Source organism: Mus caroli, unplaced genomic scaffold (assembly GCF_978045245.1).
Source record: "Mus caroli unplaced genomic scaffold, Mus_caroli_1 scaffold_6, whole genome shotgun sequence".
NCBI classification, from domain to species: Eukaryota; Metazoa; Chordata; class Mammalia; order Rodentia; family Muridae; genus Mus; species Mus caroli.
In genome coordinates, this window is record NW_028227261.1 from 60,006,572 (window position 1) to 60,024,795 (window position 18,224).

The 18,224-nt window shown below is 38.5% G+C and overlaps 1 non-coding gene across 1 annotated transcript; it reads right to left on the minus strand.

The window, feature by feature from the left end:
- Positions 1–16,861: 16,861 nt before the first annotated feature.
- LOC115030997 (U1 spliceosomal RNA) lies at positions 16,862–17,022 on the minus strand. The gene has a single exon (XR_003836589.2). It is a non-coding gene; the product is annotated as a U1 spliceosomal RNA (small nuclear RNA).
- Between the last annotated feature and the right edge of the window lie 1,202 nt (positions 17,023–18,224).

The window sequence follows — 18,224 nt, forward strand, 5'->3', positions numbered from 1 at the left end:
GAATTCCTTTAATGCTTTGAAGGAGCTAAAACAGCAAGGCAAAGCAGGGGGTGAGGATGGGTGTTATTAGAAAGGATCTGACTATGCAGGTGTCCATGTGCATTGAGGGTCAGAAACCAGAGTCACTAAAAATGAATAGAGACAGACCATCCTCTCTCAACCTACCCTTTAAAGGTGTCGGGAATAGTATTGGACTTTAGGGTTACTCACAGGGTTCAAATGGAAAGAGGAGACCAGGCCATGCTGATCTTAATTTAAGTACTGAAAATATTATCTTGATTGCAACTGCTTGCCACTGCTTCTCTGGAGGCAGACCATGCAGTTATGAGAACAGAAAATGCATGCTTGCTATCACTTACCTCACCTACTTTGAACACTCATCGTGTACATTGTTTTGAATGTTTCCTGACACTCAGAAGGTGGTAACTCTGGCTACGAACATTATTAGTATTAGTGTGTTGTTGGTTCTAGTGAAAGAGCCCTGAAAGAAACAACAGCCACCTGCATTTGAATTCAACTCCTTACAGGAACTCTGAGCTATTCTGTTTGAGATCAGGAGGAAAAGTTGCTATGAAAGCATTGTCACAGCACTACAGTGACTGCCAGCACGCATTCCTGCAGCTGGGACCTGACAGGCAAGGGAGTTCATGCTTGCCTACTGGGAAGGTTACTCACCAGGCCCCAATGAGTCACAAAAGATAGATATGTAGATATGGATATAGACATACAGTCCAATCCTGTTAGACCCTGCCACAAAAGAAAACAATTACTTATAAATAGGGGCAATCTGGTAAACCTCTGGAATTTAAAGGGGAGCCTTCATATACTCTTCTCCATTTTTACCTTCTTTCCCTGTCGTCTCGTCTGTGCATTAATCTTATACACTAGTCCCACAGATGTCCCATAAACAAGTATTCTATAGTTAAATGGTTTCAGGAAATTCAGGATAACAAATACCCTTCCTATAAGTTTAATGCAACTTGCCACATATATGCTGAGAACTCTGATGGAGGTACCATTTAACTCTGTGTAGCCCAGAACATCCGGTCTTTTGATTCATACTTCCACCATATTAATTTTTTCCAATCATTATTAATATACTTCAGCACAAAGGCTTGGGGGTAAGTCATTCTTGAAAAAGGACAACAGTACAGAGATGCACATATATGAAGTAGTTTTAATGGTGGCATTGTCAGAAGCAAAGGAGAAAAGGATTAGAGAAATAGACCAGTGTGTGTGTCGGGGGGAGGTTGAAACAGAGTAATACCTGTATTATTATCAGGAATCAGTTCAGGGATACATGCATAAACACCTAAAGACAAACATTTAGGAAGAATGGAAGCACCTGAGATCACAACAAAGTCTCATATGCCCCTCTCACATAAGAAACATGGAATTGGGGATGTGGGAGATAGGGATTGATATGCCTGGCAGGGAATTTAAATGGAAATTTCTGAATTTTAAGTATTAGAACTTTGCTTCTTCGGGATTCCAAGCTTTGTCATCTCATACATTAGCCAGGTTTTTCTATAGTAGCCAACAGAATTCTCTCTCTCTCTCTCTCTCTCTCTCTCTCTCTCTCTCTTTCTCCATCTTTTTACAAGATTTATGGTAAAAACTAGTTTACTAGTTTGTGGAGGGGTCAGGAAGCCTCAGAATTATTTGCAAACTGGAATTCCAAGGGAAACCAATGATACAACTCAGAAATCCAGTCTAAGTCTAATGGCCTAATTTGCAAGGTAAAAGGAAGACACCCTCTGTTTAAGTCTTGCACTTCATAGAAATGTGGGCTAGGATATTAGATGCTAGAATAAGAGAAGTTGTCTATTCCCTCTCAGGAATGGAGATTGCCTTTCCTTGGCTTTTTGGTTCTATTAAGGTGCTTCCTAGGATTTGTGGTACCCATCTGCATTTTGAGTACAGACCAATTTTTCTTTTTCTCCTGAATCAAAGGCTATTCTTTTTCTAGAAACATTCTCAAAAAACATTCTTAGAAATGATTGAGCATCCTTTATCCTAACCAAGTTCACACATGAGATTGCAAATACACATAACATAATATTTTTGGCTTTGTAGAGCATACTGTAGCAATGAGAGAGAATGTTTGTCATCAGAGATGGAGATATCAATGTCTCAAGCCCGTTTGTGATATGGCTATTAGCATTAATTGGTATGGAGAAAGAAACGCATTTCAAGCAAGGAAACAACCTGATTACATTGGTATAAGGACTCTCTGTGCTTTCCCTGAGACCCAGGAAGAGATGGCAAAAGCAATTCTTTTCATTCTTCCACATGGCCCTGGTTCTCATCTTCAGCATGTGGTGTTCTTCTGTTGACTCAGCATCCATGGTGTTTACTTTATTATTGTCTATTTGCCCTTGGGGCACAGTTTAAATATTACTTTTCAAGGAAGCTATCCTTAAATCTCTCAGTCTTCTTCCCTAAATGTACACTCTATCTATCTATCTATCTATCTATCTATCTATCTATCTATCTATCTATCTATCTATCTATCATCTATCTATCTATCTTTAGCTCTAACTTTAATCTATACCAATGTGTTTATGTGCCTTTATAATCTGTTTGTCATACTATTTCCACATAAGAAAGTTCTTTCATCACATTTCCACACACATGAATCCTTCAAGGTCTACTTTGAATTCTGTTTTTCACCAATCAGCACAGCTGAAAATACTTCTGACCTTCTCTTTGATTATCTATAAATGTGGCTTCAGACATTTCTAAGATAGCCCCTATCTCTCAGGCCCTTCTCACATAATTTCTGTGGGTCACCCATGTTAATGCATTGTGATTCTAATTGAGGCCTTATTTGCTTGGACTAGAGAGGTTTGTGTTATACTCTTGCCCAGTGATTCTACTCTTTAGGATTTTCAAGTTTGACTTGGAAAGAGTTTATCTATTTTTCTCAGTTGCTGAAACTCCATAACAGAGTATTTTAGAACTATTACAGGTCAGTGTTATGTTTTGCAGGAACTGTGACCTGTGATAAAAAGAAAAACATTGTGCCCATTTAGAAACACAGACAAGAGCAACCTGTTTTAAAGTCTGTTCAATCTTTACCTAGCCTTAGACCTATAAGATATGCATGGATACGTCCAGTAATCTCACAGTTGTTTTATTTGATTTAAGATGAATTTATGTCACCAAAAACAAAGAAATTAGTACAAACTAGCCATTTTGAAAGTACCTGAGATGTCACATATTTCTTTAATTGAGCACCAGGATACATAGAGCTAGAATTTCAATGCCATATTCCATAGTTCAGCATATTGATTATTAATATATTTATCTGGATTTTCTGCCAGAAGACAGTGGAACCTAGTGGCACAATTACAGGCATTGGAGGCAGACTTGGATTTAAGGCCAACTCCATTTTTCTAAGAAAAAAAAATGTGACTCTGATAACTGCAGTTTTCTGAGTCTTATCTGTCATGTGATGATAGATAATAACACCTACCTTCAAGAGTTTTTAATCACATGATGTAATTAATAATGTATTAAAGGAGCTGACACTGAATCTGGCTCTCTATAAGCCCTTAGCATTCAACATATACTGACTCTATTGAGCGTAATAGGCATCATTATCGTATGTGCCACGGAGGAAGGAAGAGCTGATAGGTCTATGACATACTATTAATTCATGAGTCACGCATATTTCAGAGCCAGTAAACTGAAAATGTGTGTTTTACTATTTATGAAATACAATAATGTTGCTGGGCATGACAGTGTAGTATAGTGCAATGTAATCCTGGCATTGGTGACACAATAGTGATTAAAGCCTGAAGGTGGATAATATCTAATAATTGACACATTTCAGATCTTCAAAGGGACATCAAATAATCTTAAATCAGTATTTATCACTCTCAAAGATAATCAGGCCTAGAAGTAAAGCAATGGGGAACACCAGCATATACACCCCTCTGTGTTTTTAGATATTATAGCAGTTGAATCTTTGTGCTCTGCATACAAACCAAAACAAACTGTCTGCTTACAATTAAAATCTTGCTGACTTTCCAAGAGTCTAGCCCCCAGGGAGCTATTTGAATCCTAGTCTTCTCCACAATGACGCAACTCTATTTGTAAGGGACAATTAAGGGGTTTCCTTGTAAATCAGGCCAAACTTTCCCCAAAATATAAGAAGGAAGTGTCTGAAAAAGATATCTGAGGCTTGTTTTCATGCTGGATTTAAAAAGAACAATTTCCAGCAAATTCTGAGTTTTCTTTTCATCAAATTTGGAAAGCCTATGCTTATGGTTCTTTGTAGTCTTTCAGCAGAACAGAGTTGGGTCTCTCTTAGGAAGTCTAGTGTAACAGTAACCAAGGGCCCTCTTTATGCAACCATTTATTGGCCTATTAAATCTGATCTGAATTGGGTTATTTTGTGGTCGGTTTCTTTTCCAACATAAATTGCTGAATTTGGATTTCCTAAATCATTCCTTCCCTTAGGGATGCCTCAGCAGCATCCCTGAAAAGGCACGCGCATTTGTGTTTTCCTGGACAACTCTCCCAGAAAGAGGTTAGGGAGATCCAGAAAACAAGGGTTTTTTTCTGCCTCATTTACTTTAGAAAGCTTACCAATGGTTTTAGACATGGTTCAATGGTAGTGCTTTCGTGTGGCAGGTGACAGAGAAAAGCTTAATTTTGTATAGGTCATATGCTGTCCAGGAAGCTGGGGATGCAGAGATAACTGATTTCTCTGTGTTCATGTGCTCCTTGGCCATGAGGCAGAGGGGGAACCACAAGTAAATTGAGACAATTGAGAGGCCTCCTTATACAGGTATGTGCAGCTAAGAGGAGAGGGCATTTGCTTTGCTCAAGTACATTGATGAGTTCTGCACACACCAGACCTTATTCACATATTTTAAGTGAAGAGGTTGTGCAGATGAGATCAAGGAGAAGTGAAGTAGACAGAGTTAGGGAACAAACAAACAATGGATTTCAGGAACTCTGAGAATACTAACAAAGAGAAGTCACCATGTCCCCTGGAGTCAAAAGAACATGGAAAGAAGTAATGTGTCCATTAAAGACTTCAGTGAGACCAGCACTGGATTATACCTCAGTGTGGAACAGCGGCAGAGGGGCACAATACCAAGCAGAAGGGGAGGAATGTTTTAGCCCTTCTCTCTGATTTTAGAGTTTTCCATTGGTGTTTCCCATTGTCTGAAAGTCAGATGGAAGACAGAAACTGGATCTGAGGGGAAAAGCGCATACACCCTACTTAGCACATCCAGCCTCTACAAGTGTTCAAATACACATCTGCATTTGTGCACATAGGCATATATCATTCATTAGTTTAGCAGATGTGTATAGTGTGACAAATAGAAATTAAAGCTAGTAGAGGCAGTGCTCCTGGTTTTGAAGGCTAAATAGTGACTAGAGAGCTACTACTTTTAACAAACCAAACTGGGGAGAAAGATGGAGCCAACTGGAACTGTTCCCTCTCTGAGTACAGAGAAAACATTTAACTCTGCATCCTCACATTCTATTTTAAAGAGAACTCAGGTTGCTATAGGAACAAAGTTCATCAAATGAAGTCTCTACAGGACATTCCTTTAAGTGACATTTACATTGGAAATTGAGCTCTAAAGAGGTCACCTAGAAAGTCAGTGACAAAGAGGGAAGTGTTTCTGGTAAAAGAGACACATGTCAAACTTGTGATTCTGTGAGAAGTTCAGTGTACTTGGAACTTAGAGCAAAGAAAAGAGAAACAATTGACAGATCATATCAGAGTGGCAGTTGGGGCCAGATTGTTTTGGACCACTTATCTTTAGAAGTTGATCATAAAATGAGAAATGAACCAAGCAAAGCTTTGAATAAGTTTCTTCCATGTCTGAAATATTATATACATGCATGCATACACAATACATAAGTACATATATACATGTTTTGAGTATATAAGTGTGTGTGCACATATAATATACATGTATATATGTATATATTGTGTGTAATATATAATACATACATATATGTATGTATATAATAACCTTTCAATCTCTCAGTCATCCTGAGAACATATAGAATTGGTGATATCACAATAAATACTAAGAAGAGAGAATCAGCCAACTGGCAGGAGTTGAGAATGACCTGGGAACATGGCAGAAAGTTTGGAGACTAAGAAACCAGAAAAAGATGCAGAAATATTAAATCACACAGTTTTACAGACAAACGGCTTGAGAGAAACAATTCCTAACAGGAAAGATTTATCTATACTCACAGTTTCAGAGGTCAGTTGGCCATATTTTTATGGGTCTGAGTATTTTAATAGCAGGAGTCTGAGACAGAGATGTTATTCAATTAGTTGAAGTCAGAAAGCAAAGAGAAAGACAAAGGCCAAGAATAAGTTGTACCCATCAAAGACACCCCCTTACTTACATGCTTCATCCACCAACTCCCCATAAATAACCCATCCATCACTGAACTTGTCAGTAGATTGATCCATTGATAGCACAGTGCCTACATGATTTAATCAACTCTCCCTAGCACTGCCATCTGGGGACCAAACCTTTAATAAGTGAATCTTTTAGGGTGAAACTTCATATGCATACCATAACATTTCACCCTAGTGCCTCAAAAGGCCATTAGAGACTCGTAATGAAAATGGGATTGATATTTATGGTAAGACTTGCCCATAATCCTAGCATTTGTGAGAGGCAGTTCTACCATTTCTCAAAAATGCTAGTCCACTTTGCTTTGTAACATAAAGAAAACTAATAGCTGTGACCCTCAAAGAGAACAAAGCCGAAGGAAACCAAACCCCAAGCCACCAAGTCATATACTTCCAATGCATGAAGTGGGCAAAACCAGCATTTTCTTTGCAAAAGTGAAGATGAGACCAAAGTAAAAGTGAAATCTGTGAAGGGAAAGTCAGTTCCTGTAGCTTCGTGTCTGGCATCTAGAGCATGTAGTGGCTTGATAGCCTTAGCTGATGCGTTCTCGTAGTTGGAGTAGCTTCTCTGTCTTCTCTAGCTTTAACACTCAGGGAAACTCTTGGGAAATCTATTCTCTGCCTGCAGCTGTTACTGTTCAATTCTCCATATTCTTGGCATCTCTCACATCTTGGGGCCTCTACTGAATCTGTCACTTCACTCTCACAGAATCAAATATCATCATCTCAAGGTTGACTATGGGGGCTTCAACTCTGTTACCAACTGTCTGGCTCTTGAGGGTTTCATTTGTAATATGGTAGAGGCCTACATGACTCTTAAAGTAGTGTATGTATATAACACACACACAATTATGGGGGGATAATGTCAGAATCTTCCACCAGCACAAGCAATGCGTGGACTCATTGGGACCATGATTTCGGTCGATTTTAAATGATGGGATGTCTGAATGCTGGAGAACACTTCTTCATGTGGCCATATGGGAGGAGGATGTGCCAGAGCTCTCTTCTTAAAGGAATGTCTATCAAATTCGTTTGCACATCCTTGACACTCAGATGCACAGAATTCAGCAAATGTCCAAAATGCACCCAAGTTGTACTTTATATTTCTAGTATAAAGTACTTTGGATCTTTGTGCTAATATTTTCAACAACATACATCCACATCCCTTTATTCCAACTTAGTGCACCCCTTTTCTGGTCACATGATGTACTTTCAATTCCTTCAGCTCTGTATTATGTTCCTCATTTTCACTATAAATCTTACTGAATGTAGCCAGCAACACCCATGCCACATCCTGAACGCTATGTTGGTTCAAAGTGTCTTTCAGTAGATTAACTAGTTTGTTACCTTTAAACTTTTCCTCACAGAAAGCCTAAGGCATAGACAAAATGTAAATAAATTCTTTGTCAGACTGTAACATGAATGGCCTCTAGTCTAACTCTCAACAGAATCTTTGTTCCCATGTGAAACTTTATGAACACAAACTTCATTGTTGGCGTTCCTAACAAGATTCTCTTCTGGTGACCTTCCACCAAAATTGCCCATTCTTCACTTCTGCTTACATCTACAGTCTTTTTCAATCCTCCTACAAAACACTTCTGGAGATATACAGTCACAGCAGTAACTCTGCCTCTGGCTCTCAATTTTCCATGTAGTTAACTGGAACAAAAATACATGAGAACACATATCTTAGTTAGAGTTTCCACTACTGTGAAGAGACACCATGACCAAGGCATCTCTTATAAAGGACAACACATAATTGAGGCTGGCTTACAAGTTCAGGGATTCGGTCCATTATCATCATGGTGGGAAGCATGGCAGGGAACAGGCATGGAGCTAGAGGAGATGCGAGTTCTACATCTTGATCCAAAGGCAAACAGGAGACTGGCTTCCAGGCAACTAGGAGAAGGGTCTCAAAGTCCATCCCCACAGTGACACACTTCCTCCAACAAGGCCACACCTACTTCAACAAGGCCACACCTTCTAATATTGCCATTCCCTGGGCCAAGCATATACAAAACATCACAACACAAATAAGGAAACATCTCTTTGTGCAGATTGCTCTAGAAGTCTCAGCCTGAGATCAGCTGGTCCCATTGTCATGGGGTTCTGGTGAGGTGGGGGTAGTGGCAGAGGAGAATCTTTATTTTAGGTCAGCCAGTAAATAAAGAGATAGGAAGTATCAAGGAACAAGCTATAACCTTTAAAGCCATGATCCACTGACCCATTTCCTCAAATTAAGCCCTGTCTCTTAATAGTAAAATCCATCTGTGAACACATTATCGATAAACCATGGATGAAATCACTCATGTTCCAGTCACTTCCTCACATCACCACCTTTGGAAGACACCTCATCCCTAAACAATAACAAAAATTAAACTAGAAGATCCCACTTTCAGGAATCCCAAGTGACAATAGGGAGGAGATAATGTGTGACACATGTGACACAGGTTGTGATGTTCTCCACCCCCTGCACAGGGCTTTGCTTGTACATCTACACACTCACCACTACTAGAATATATATTTCTCTTTCTCTTAAGTATCCAATATTGGAATTTTGGGTCCCAGAGAGAGACATATGTTTAGTGTTAATAAAATGTTTTACTAGATTTCTGTGAGTTTTGTGTGCACCAATTCCCTTGTTTAGAATTCCTTCTTTCACCATCTAGGCAAGAAAAAGCATTGATCCCAGCTTTTGAAATCACATATGAGAATGCCACATTGAGAGAGATTAGAAGATAGCCAGTAGGTAGTAGCCAATGTCTAGCACAGTACACTTAGAAAGAAAATGAGGTTTATTTCATTCACTGTATTGAAGGCTGACTGTGAAGTGACTCAGTGAAGGCAGGGGAGGGGCTACCTCTCTATCATTAGCTCATGGTGAATAGCAGTGGAGGCACTAAATGCAGGAGCAAGTAGATTATATCTTAACACAGGAAGCCAAAGAAGGTAGTGGCCATGTTTGCCCTTTTTATGAAGCACTCTGCAAAGACCATGAAGAGTTAGATTTTTAGTCAACTTCTAGTTAATTTTTGTGCATGGTATTATCAGTACTTCTTTTGTTTATAACAAGTTAATTTTCTATGCAGCACAGATTATACCTTATCTTTTAAAACTTTTATTTTCTGTGCACTCTTTATTAAGCATCTTACCTTCTTTCTGCTGAATTTCAGTGCTAGAATGTGGTTCTACATACAGTGACCAATTACTGTAATCTGTAGTCGGTTAATTGCTTTGTTTTTCTAGCCTAGCCCAAATGTTATACTGTTTAAACTATTATGATGGCAGCTGAAGAGGTAGCCTGTGGTTAAGAGTACTAGCTGCTCTTGATGAGGGCCTGAGTTCAAATCCTATCAGCTATGTAGGACGTGTCACAGTGGTCTATAACTCAAGCTCCAGGGCACCCAACAGCCTCTTCTGACCTCCTGGGTCATTCCCATTCACATGTACATACCCCACCCCACCGCAGATACATAATATATACACAAAGCAGACACACATACACACACATATATACATATATATACATAAAATAATAAATCTGACATTACTATAACTTTATAATAGTTTAAAGCCTGATAATGCCATCTAACTTTGTTCTCCTTAAGGATTACTTTAATACACACTTTTTATATCCAATAATACAAGTAACTAAATAAGTTGTACAATTTTAAAAAATAATGTGTATCTATAAAGTTTATAACATTTGAGTCATGTACAAGAGAAATTCTGTCCTCCTTGAGGCTGACCGTGGAACTGCACCTTATCAATTCTGAGGTGCATGAAGTTAGTCTCTTACTTTACACCTCCTCTTTGAGTCAGAAATTGTGCGATTTGGACAGAAGTTATTTGAAATCTGGTAAACTTTACATAAATGTTATGAATGTATATGAAAATACACATAGGCACAAATGAATATGTGTATATGATGTTCTTCTGACAGTTTTTAGCTGAGATCCTAGGGAGAGAGCCAATATTTGAGCAATTTAACTTAATAGCCATTGAATACTTGGTCCAGGTAAAAATGGGTCAAGAAATGGCCACAAATATTTGTGCTAGATGATGTCTTTAACGTTCTCACTTGCCAGTGAAATGCTTTCTCACCTAGGAAATGAGGGCTCCTTGTCCCTCATTTCCATGCACACAAAGGGAGGGAGTGTATCATCATGGAAGTGGAAGGCAGAATAAATACATATTAACTCCTTGGAAAAAAATCTAAATCTCTTCGTTTCCTTAAGGTTACAAGAGACACACAGAGAAAGCAGGGGGTGGGGGGTGGGGATAGAGACTAAGACAGAAATGGAGAATGGAGGGAGAGAGAGAGAGAGAGAGAGAGAGAGAGACAGAGACAGAGACAGAGACAGAGACAGAGACAGAGACAGAGACAGAGACAGAGAGAAAGAATGGGTCGTTCCCATCATTGTTTGAACATTTCCTGGAGGTGACCTGGAAAAAGCATCTTCCCATTGCATTTTATTGTCCTTCCTGTCTTTGGGACCTTAGTGTAGGCTATGGGCACAGGAAGGCATGGTGTCTTTTGTCTTTTTGCTTTTTGGAAGCCAAGGAACCATAACTGAAATTCTGTAGAGCTATGAGTAGCTTTGGCAGTAAGGAGTCAGTGGGTCATCTGGGAACCACAGACTCCAGGGAACCTCTATTTCCAAGCCATATGTCTTTGACCTCAAAATTCAGTTTCATGATTTCAAATGTGGCTGCTCTGATAGGCACAGGATGATGTCTAAAAAATGCTTGTGTCTTGGTTCAGGCTCTGACCTAAGTGCAGGCTAGATGATCTGCATTTGTTATTTATTCTGTTGGCTTTATAGTTTACGCATCTCCAAAGTTGGTCATATTATTCATGGGGACAGAGGCTAGGGTAGGCTCTGCTGCCTTTTGTGTTTTAACTTTCTAAGCTCTGAGGAGAGAGTGAACGTGCTTTGAAATGACACCAGAAGTCTCCTCTGACCCCTTCTTGTCCTCTATCCTGTATGCTGGCCATTGGTAAGAGTTGGTATGTTTCCCACCATATGGCTCAGAGCACTCAGATCCTTAGCACAAGTAATACCCGCTGTAGCAAAATCTTTCTGTATTAGCTGGATAGAACATGTCTTATTTGAAAATTCATATGAGAACTTTTTCAATCATCTCTTAAATGGATCCTCGATGTTGAAGTACCAAGCCCTAGTTTTTTCATCTAAAAGCTTTGCAATATTCACATGCCCACCATTCTGTTGCTCAAATGCAATGTTCTTCTAATTCGGCTTTGAAGTCAGACATGACTTACACTCCTTGCAGCTTCTCAGTTTGGATGAAAAGTATGGAGCAGTCAGTTGTCTCATAAGCTGTGGTCAAATGCACCATCTAACAGCACAATGGATAATGTAGGCTGTATCTTAAGTTTTCAGTGACCCTGGGCTAGACCACAAAGTCTCTTACATCTTAGAGAAATTGTCACATTGCTGCTAAAATAAAATAGTGCTTTCCTTTTGATTCTTCAGGGAGAACAAGGTAAGATGTGACATGTGGATCTCTTTATCTCTATTATTCATGACTTATATGATCCAAAAATAAAGAATTTCATAATATTTTTGTAATAATAAGGATTCATAATTAGGCACATTTCTCTGCCTCCTTCAGTGGCTTTTGTTTAGAATTTATGTAGTGACATACAGCAGAATTTTCTGAATAGTATGCTGTATAGAGAAGAGAAGACACTAGAGTTGTTTACAGAGGCATTGGTACCCAGGTGTCCGATTCAAAATACACCAAGCAAGAATTTCTACTATGGCTGTTTTGAGAGACAAGAATTAAAAATTCCCACTAAGGTGGCCAGTAGAGTTTGGGACAGCTGGAATCTAAGAAAAGGAGCCACTTGACTTATTTACTCATTTCCCACCCTATACATTCTTCAGAGAGGTAGAAAAAGAACCACATAGGAAATGCTGTCAGAACCATTTTGCAGTTTGGCAAGGTAGTAAGTTGTATCCCCAACACTTTTAGAATGAGGGAATTGGGTTTATCTGTTTAGTCAAGTGGATATTTAGAAATTACAGCATTCTGTTAATGGTATATTTCACAAACAAAATGTGAGTCATATAGAATAGTGCTGGAAGATTTAGACTAAGACAGAATAGTTGGAGCACAATCCTGGACATATCATTTATCAACTACGTGACTTGGAACAGCTCAATTGTTTCACATTTTCTTACTGTGAAAGGAAATAACCTGAACAATGTCCAGAATCTTAGCAAAATCCCTGTAAGAGACTTGAAAAAGTGCTTGGTACCTACATTCATTAATTTGGATGTTAACTGCTTATTATTCTGTCTTGTGGACAGAAATTTCTTGAGTTCAGAAACCATGGATTCATTCATTTAAGAAGAAATTTTCATCTGTATGCACTGTATCAGTCACTTGAGTTACAGAGATAGTTAACACACCAGGGACTGGGGAGAAAAGTCTATTAAAGACAGACAGGTACAGTTTCCCTTATACTTATAAGGACTACATGAGGTATATGGACAATAGTAAGGAAGGCCTGAATTATAAAGACTAATTCTACCCAAGAGGCATATGCCAGAATGATGAGGCAAAGAAAAGATTTTAGAGGAAGTTTATCTATTTTCTATGCTAAATTTATATACTGAATAACATATACACTCATATAGTATCCATATACATGGAAAATGTTTGTGTACAAACATAAATTGTATATTATATACAAAGATTATAAAATTGTTTTTGAGAGACAAGGTTTTATAACTCCCATCACAATTGCAGGCCAGTTTAATATTAATTCTGTTGTTGGCCTTTTTGATTTATATGACTTTCAGTTTTTGAACTATTTTGTTTTGTTGGTTTCTTTTAAATGAACCCATTGTGCTAATCTCTAGTTTCAAACAGACAACTTTAATTAATTTGCAATTAATTTAATTTCCAATTTTTGATGTATTTTTACAATTTTATTTTGTAGAATCTTTATTCATGCCAATAAATAACATGTGATATTATTTAAAGCAAATATCCATAAGTAACATGTGCTCCATTTTGTGAGTCTTTATATATATCTTTGTTATCGGCTGAACTGTGTCTCCCAGTTTGTATGCTAAAACGTTAAGTTTCAGAATGTGATTACCTTTGAAGATAAGTCCATTAGAAACATAGAGTTAAAATGAGGCCAGTCTGACTATATTCTTATATGAAAATGGAATTGGGGTACTGAAACACGTATCTGAAAATGTGTCACAGAGGAGACACCATGGGAAGCATCATATGAGAACCTGCAGACATGATGAGAAGACAGCGGACCCACTGGGAGAGTACACATTTAATGCCACCTTGATCTTACTTACACTTCCTTGTAGCTTTCAGATTGAGGAGATTGCTTACTTGTTGCGTAAGTCATCCAGTGTCTATGTTTGGTTATGACATTCCTAGCCAATAAGTACAGTTTTAAATGATAACACTAGATGCATCCATCATTAGTTAAAAGCTTTTCCATGTCAGCATTTTGGGAAAGTGCCTGTTGGTCTTCTGGCAAAGATGGTTATTTTTAAGCTACTTGCCATTGGCCTCAGTGTTGTTCTATGCCAGGGGACCTGCTCTCTTTCCTCTAGAAGGTTTGATGATAGTCTTCATAGCCATATTATTATATACATCTTTCTGATGTAGCATTCTATTTTTGTCACTTGGCTTTCTGACACTAATTATTTGTCTTTAACATTGAGCTATCTCATGCGTCATGTTTGGAAACACTCATCTTCCACCCTTCTGGAGAAATGAGCCATTAAGAAGATAGTTTGGCTGGAGTCCTCGTTGTGCAGCTGTTCTTCCTTCTTGAACTTTTTAGAAACCACAGTCCCAGGCAACAGGTGGTGTGACTTCAAGCTCCCGTTCATGGATAAACGAGTTCTACCTCAGATTGTCAATTCCAACACATGAGAATCAAGCCAATCCCCCATTATGCTTGGCTCCCACAGCCCACCTTGTAGGTTGGCTGGCTATGTGAGGAGTCTGCTGGCCCATATCTCTAGTCCCTTATTATTGCTGTGTGTTTTGTTCTATTTCTGGATTATAGAAATGCTTAGTTTTCTTTCACAAACCATTTTTTGTTGTTGTTTTTTCAAGATAGGGTTTCTCTGTGTAGCCCTGGCTATCCTGAAACTCACTCTGTAGACCACGCTGGCCTCGAACTCAGAAATTTGCCTGCCTCTGCCTCCCGAGAGCTGGAATTAAAGGTGTGCGCCACCATGTCCGGCTTGTAATTGCCTTCTTTTATAGTTAATGTCTTATTACTGTGTATTTGGCTCTAAAGTGTAGTGGGAGTATAAACTTATCAACCCACCTTAACTAGAAATTCTAGGCAAGAGTTCTTCCATTGGCCAACCACTTAATCATCCATCAATTTATGCAATAAGTATTTATTAAGTCCTTAATTGTGTTCTACACCCAACAAATGTAGCAGTGGTTAAAACGGTCAATTTTATTTGTCCCTGTATTGTTAAAATGTTAGTTTCAGGCTGCAGAGATAGGCCAACAGTAAAAAGCACTTGATGCTATTTCAGAGGAGCCCAGTTTGTTTCCCAATGTCCACAGTTATTAGCTAATAATAACTTGTCAGCTAATAACCTTCTGTAACTCCAGTTCCAGGAAATCCATACCCGCTTCCAGCCTCTGTGGGTACTACATGCATATAATGCACAGACATATATGCAGGCAAAACATTGACATAAATTAAGAAAAATCTTTATGTTAATATGTTAAATATGTTAAAATATGTTAATTTCAGAGACAAAGTTGAGAACAAAAAATGATAAATTATCCAGTGTTATATATAGAAATCATGCAAGGTTGAAAATATATGAAAATGATTTGGGCCTATAGGAGAAAAGTCAGTATAAAAATGGTGGCTAAGAACTTTTTGGGAAGAAAGCTCCAAAGGCTCCAAAGGCTGCAGTCTTTGGCCATACAACTACTCAGAAGAATAATTGTCCCCAAAGTAACCTTGAGGACTGAGCATCAGAACCACAAGGCTTAGAATCACAAAATACCTGGCTTCTACATATAGCTAGTAGACGGAAGAACTGAGATTTGGTCCTAGGTCTTCATGACATCAGAGTTTGTGTTTTAGCTGGACAGTTAAGTACAGACCTGCAAAGAGATACACACATCAATTTAAGGGTTGTATTCTGGCCCTCTTACTCATGTAACTCTGTCATCAGCCATGGTGTTCTCATAAACCCATCAAGAAAACTCTGGGAATCTATTTACAGAGCACTTGAGGTTTTTCAACAAGATGTTTTCATTGAACCAGCTGAGCTTCATAAAATATGACTTCCTTTCTAATAAGCAGTGCAGGAACTTGAGTGGTCATAGCCAGCCTGTGAAGTGGTCAGAACCTCTGTGTACCTGTCAGGTCCCACACAGAGACATTGAGATTTCTTTCTAAGTGTCTTTGTTCTTATTTTCTATATCAAAATAATCACACCATCCACTTATAAGCCAATCCTTCTCATACTTTGAGAAAGACAACCAGTTTATATTACAGAAAGCTGAAATAACAAGAGAGTCTTAAAGGACAGTGGGCATAGTTTGCTCTTGGAAAAGAAGACAGAAATAAGAGCCCTTGCTGAGAAGAGGTTTCATAGGGTCACTTTAGTGTTTCATTCTTTGGGAGAATTTAAAGATAAATCTTGAACCTGATCTTCTGGGCTTCAAGTCTTGAGTAATAAAGAGGCAAATGCAGATTCAACACTTATTCCGGGTCATTTTCTGGACCAGGAGATCAGATGCAGATCCCTCCTGGAGGAATTAATGACGTCTCTATGATTAATTCTGAGCTACCTGTGCAAATATTCACTGTTCTTAACTGTCACTAGCTTCACTTACTCCTGGGTCCCCACTTACATCACCATCTTTTTACATTATTTTAAACAGCATACACAGGGTCTTAGTTCCATGGACTTTTCCACCAGGATAGGTTTTCTCTAATCTTTGCATATCAAGTGTGGGGTAGGGGAGTGGGGACATCCTCATGGAGATGGGGGGGGGAGGAGGTATGGGATGTGGAACAGTCAGAGGGTGGACCAGGACGGGGATAAAATCTGGAATGTAAAAAAAAAAAAATTAAATAAGATTAAGAAAAAAAAAGATGAGATGTGTTTAAAACTCTGCTCAGGAGTTCTCTACTGTGTAAGTTTTCCTAAAACTTGTAGTTAATATTCATTTTTTTAATGTTCCAGTGTTTCTATGCATGAAGAGAATCAGAAGGAAGAAGAAAGGATAAGAACTAAGAAGAGGCGAAGAAAGAGAATGAGGAAGAGGTGGAGATGGAGAAAATCCAGCCAATGCTAGAAGAGATGTTACCATGGCTTGTCCACAGCAAGTTCAAATAGGTGACTTTTTTTTCTGTCTTTTAGGCTAAGCAATGAGTTTTTTGTTTTGTTTTGCATGGGGGGGGGGATCTTAGACATGGTCCCCTACTGCCATAATTTATGCAGCTAGTTTTTTTACATTTGGGGAATCACTGGAGTCAACACATCCATAATGTGATGGACAAACCTTGCCCTGGGAAAACCACCTTTGTGAGCATGGTGTTTCCCCTGAAAGGTGAGTTTTGTGCAAGGATATGTTCAGAATTTCCTTGTCTAATCAAGATAATAGATGAGCATTACTAGCAATGGGCACGCTGATAGTATAAGGGAAACTCTACTTGAATTCTAGAATTCATGGTCTTCTGAGCAGATGAGGTGGTGGCCCTGCAGTGAGCTTGCTTTACATAGCTGGCTGGACCCTGCCTCTTCTGATTTCTTTTTTCTTTTCCAAATGTAACATTCAGACTAAGGTATAGGTCAGATCTTGTAGAGCTTTTTAAAAGTCATGTGAATTGGTTCTGCACTCTTGAGACTCTATATCCTCAGTGTTGGAGTAGTAGGCATAAACTCTGGCATCCATTCTTCCAGCCACTGCCAAAGCTCTCATTAAGAAAAAGAAGTCTGCTTTAGAAAGTATGTTTTTCTCAATATATTTTTAAAATGCAGACAAAAGCTCCCTCATAGGCTTTTATAAGGATTAAAGAGATAATATATATGCATATATATATATATGTATATATACGTATATATGACAATACAAAAACTAACTCAGAATACATGCAAAATAAAAAAATATATATTAAAATAATTATAATGGCTAATTATCATTGCTTATCTCTGTAGACCGTGCCAGAGTTGATCTATTCTCAAAGGGCTTCCCTTGACCTCTGTGTCTAAGCCATGTGAGCTGTCCAGGCAACTCTGAATTGAAGCTGCTTGCACCTCTTATGGGATAATTTCTCATGACTTTCATTGATACAATAATATACTATTATTATATCATACCTTCCCCTTCCAATAAAATGAGGGTACCCAGGGTTTTGTGGTATCTGTTAATCACATCTGAAGAGAATGTCCTCTAGAGTAATAATCCTAGGTGTACATTCTTAAAGAAAGCACAACAGTGCCATTTGTGCATTCATGTTTTGGTTTTAACATTATCATAGATTTAGAAGAAGCTTTAAAAGCTAACAAGGCATGCTTGTGTCTTAGTTACTTTGCTATCACTATGCTAGGATACCATAACAAAGGCAATTAACAGAAGAGTTTATTTGGGTCTTATGGTCCAGAGAGTCAGAGTCCATGTTCATCATAGAGAGAAGCAAGGCGGCAGGCATAGTTTTGAACAGAACTGAGAGTTCACACTTGGAGCCACACTCTCTGACAAATCCTTTTGAAACTTCAATGCCCATTTCCAGTGATTCACCTCTCTCAATAAGGCCACA